This window comes from Castanea sativa, chromosome 5, assembly GCF_040712315.1.
Source record: "Castanea sativa cultivar Marrone di Chiusa Pesio chromosome 5, ASM4071231v1".
NCBI lineage: Eukaryota > Viridiplantae > Streptophyta > Magnoliopsida > Fagales > Fagaceae > Castanea > Castanea sativa.
The window spans coordinates 4,304,626-4,308,392 of NC_134017.1; the positions used below are offsets into that span (position 1 = coordinate 4,304,626).

At 30.7% G+C, this 3,767-nt stretch overlaps 1 long non-coding RNA gene across 3 annotated transcripts; it reads right to left on the reverse strand.

Annotated features, from left to right (window-relative positions):
- On the reverse strand, window positions 1-2,038 carry LOC142633780 (uncharacterized). 3 transcript variants are annotated; one of them, XR_012843965.1, is made up of 3 exons: window positions 1,831-1,960; window positions 1,563-1,616; window positions 1-465 (listed from the first exon to the last, which is right to left on the reverse strand). It is a non-coding gene; the product is annotated as an uncharacterized LOC142633780 (long non-coding RNA). The 3 variants fall into 3 exon arrangements; XR_012843964.1 differs by having other exon boundaries at window positions 1-378; window positions 1,831-1,958; XR_012843963.1 differs by having other exon boundaries at window positions 1,563-2,038.
- Between the last annotated feature and the right edge of the window lie 1,729 nt (window positions 2,039-3,767).

Genomic DNA, 3,767 nt, shown 5'->3' on the forward strand with positions numbered 1-3,767 from the left:
TGAAAGAGAAAAGGGTTCTTCAAATTGTTCATATTGTTAAACTCGTATCTCAAAGGAAACAACAATTTCTGAAAATTTTATTGATTCTATTCTTTTAAAAAACAGGTGGAGCACATCAATAAACAAATATTTGAAATAAATATTGGGACTTCAAGCTCAAATATTTGACATCTAAAAATATTTGTCACGGTCTGTATTTCTCTGCACCTGTTGGTCTGCATTTTCTGCAATCTGCATACTTGTTGCTCTGAATTTCTCTGCGCGTACCTATTGGTCTGTACTTCTCTGCTATATTTAGCTTCTGGTTCTTTCTGTTTTCAGCTTCTTGTTTCCTCTGTATTTGGATTTCAGGGCTGTCTTATATGTATTTGTTTTCATCTGTTATCAATAAATAGGAACGAAAATCCAATTCAGATGCAAAGTCTGCAATCTTAGCCCTATTGATCAAATATGGCCAACCTCATTCTACATTACAAAGTGTGTGGGAAAAAAAAGTAATACAATCATTGTGATATGTGAACTATATGGGAAAAAAAATCTAATACGCAGAAGTATATACTGGAAAAACTTGATAACAATGCTAGAAAAGAAACATGGGAAACGAAATTGTAAAGGGAAAAAATGTTTTAACAAAAAATTTAAAACAAAATAAATAAAATGAAAGCTTTAAAGTGTAGAGATATACTCAGAACAAATTGAACCCAATTATCCAAAAGGAAAACCAAATCCAACACAAATAACGGATATTAAAAACCATTCTTAACCCAAATTCCTTATTCAAAACCAAATCTAAGCCAAAAAGCTCTATGCAATCCAATCCAGTCAAAATACCCCTGCCTAAATCAGATTTGACCCCAAATTAAAAATTAAAAATAAAAGTAAAAAACCAAAAAACAGAGACTATACTGGTGGAGGGAATGGGTTTGACGATGGCAGAGACCTGGACTGTTGCTTGACGCAGTTGGGGGCAGATTTCTCAGTTTTTTCTCTCTCTCTCTCCACTCTCTGTGCCTAATAGACTCATTCTCTCTCTCTCCCTCTCTCTCTCTCTCTCTCTCTCTGCAGATTGTAAACTTTGTTACAGAACAGCCCCAAAACCAATTCAATTCCTAATATCCAAAACAAAAACAAATACTCACTAAACAAATTCTAATTTTCTAACCCAAACACCTGAATCAAAACCAAATCTAACCCAAATGACTAAATCCAACCAAATACCCAAACATAAATCATACCATCTCTGAGAAAATTATCTTTTTTTGATGAGTTAATCTCTGAGAAAATTATTCTCTACCATAACATACAAAGTAATCAATTTTGTACAAAGAACATCTTTCTTTCAGATTTAAGAATTTAAAACATGCAAAACCTAGAAAAACCCAACATCAAAAATAACAAAATCATGACTTCAAAGTATCTTTTAAATAAATATCGTCTAAAATCTTCAATGTATAAACAAATTTTTTTCAGATTTCAAAATCCCACAATTTCAATCCTCCTAGCAAATAACAGAACATGTAAGAGAGGTAAAGTTGGAGAATATTAGGAAAAAAAATTGGAACCTTTGCTTTGATGAAATTAGAGACTCCAGATTGAAGAAAGATTCCACTTCATCTCTGCAGAGAAAGAAATTGAATGTTTTACATCCAAAAGAGACGAATTTAAACAAACCCATTACTAAAAATATCTAATAAAATAGTCACATATCAGAATTTCAAATTCCTTAACCCTAATTTCTGGAACCAAACCCAACTGTAATTGTAAAAGTTTGAAACATATAAGTATAACAGATCTAATTTGTGAGGAAAAAGTCAGAGAATGAATACTAACCCCGTCGGAGGCATTGTTAATAGGCAGAGTGATTGTGTTGTAAGGTATGACTTTTCATAGTTGAAATCTACACGTGTTATTGTTTAGTATAAACCCGAAATTGTAATTTTTGCATAGAAAAAAGAACCAACCCATCTATTTTTCAAAGAGTCAAAGAAGAACCCTAGAAAATTCGGCAGGAATTTTTCATTGAAAAACAGATATTCAGAAAAGAAACAGAGCAGAAGATCAAATCGTGATGGCCGGCCGCACGAACGTCCACTCGATCCCAATTTCTTTTTCCCCTTCTTCCCTTTCTCTGAGTCGAAGTATCGGTAGGTCATTTACTTTAGAGAGCGAAGATATTAAACGTAATCTGATTAAAACAGACGGCTACGATTTTTTTTGCTGAAATGGTTTTTTTTCCCTTTTTTTTTAAACGGACTTTATTTTTAATGTAACCCTTCTTGCTTTTTAATTATCAGACGTGGCAGGGTTAAAAAACCAACCTTTGTACCGTACGAAAATCTTAAAAAAAAGTGTATACGTGTCTGAATTTTAAATAGGTAGTTATCCTATTTGTCAGCACGCCCTTAAATGTAGGAATTAATTTTCTCTCAGCTTTGTCTATTATATATATATATATAGATTATTATTATTATTATTATTATTATTATTTTTGTTTAATATTTTTGTGCATAAATATGGGTTACATGCTAGTATATATTTATATTATTGTAATGGTTACTTATTGCAACTTACACGAATTGTTGATGGTATAATGCTTTATTATTTCTCTTGTATTTTTTTTAATTACTATTAATCTTATTAAATTTATAATTAGTTTAATTGTACCTTTATTTCATTATATATTAAAGCATTTTTTAAGTTATATTTGTGTTATGACTTCTCAAACTTATTTAATAAATAATATATATATTTAAAATAATTTATTTCACCAAACGGCTCTACCAATGATCCACCAATTTAACTAATTACCTTAAGACTCAGCTTATGGACCAAGTCAACATACCGTATGAGTTTAATTACTGTACAATAGATTATCCCTTTATTATTTGTTTTAGTCATAAAATGGGTTTAATATATGGGGGGGGGGGGGGGGGGTATACCTATTTATTGTTGTGTTTGTGCAAGTTAATGTGATTGGACATATCATTTCTCATTTTCTATTGTGTAATATTAATGCACAATAGAACATGACCTATAAGAAACAAGTCAATAAAATTTTCAAGGAAAAAAAAAGGGAAAACTGTAAAAAGACTATATGGGGTTTGGGTCAATTGCAAACTAACTTGGCATGCTGTTAATTTTGTAGTATTGATTCCTAAGGTTAAGGATTTTCCCAATTGATGTCAATCACGATAACTATAATCGAAGGAAAATTATTATATATTATTATGCACATATCATTTTTATATTCTAGTGTCACATACGCACAATGGTGACCATTTTTTTTTTTTTGAGTTTTTTAACCTACGACGTTCACTCTTGATTTTTTTTTTGTTGAGTTTTTTAACCTACGACATTCACTCTTGATGATAGTTCTTTATCATCAGATCAAGACACCAATCAGTTTTTGATGTAGGCATGGATTGAATCATAAACCTCTTATACAACCATTAAAAATTTTACCAATTGAGCTAACTTGAATCCACAATTTTCGTTAATTATAGTAAACATAAATTCTAAAAAATTTGAGGGAAAAGCCAAAAGGCCGTTAAAAAAGCCAAAAGGCCGTTAAAGTACAAACAGACTACAAGGGAAAAAAATAATAATAACTAATACTTGAACAGTGGCATATATCTTAATATTTACGTATGTGCTATGAGAAGCGTCGAAAATGCATCCATAGTCAATAGTTATTCTGAGCATACAAAGAGAGTTTTCTTTATGCTTCCTTTTTCGTAATTTTTGCATAAAAAAACCATACAACTTAG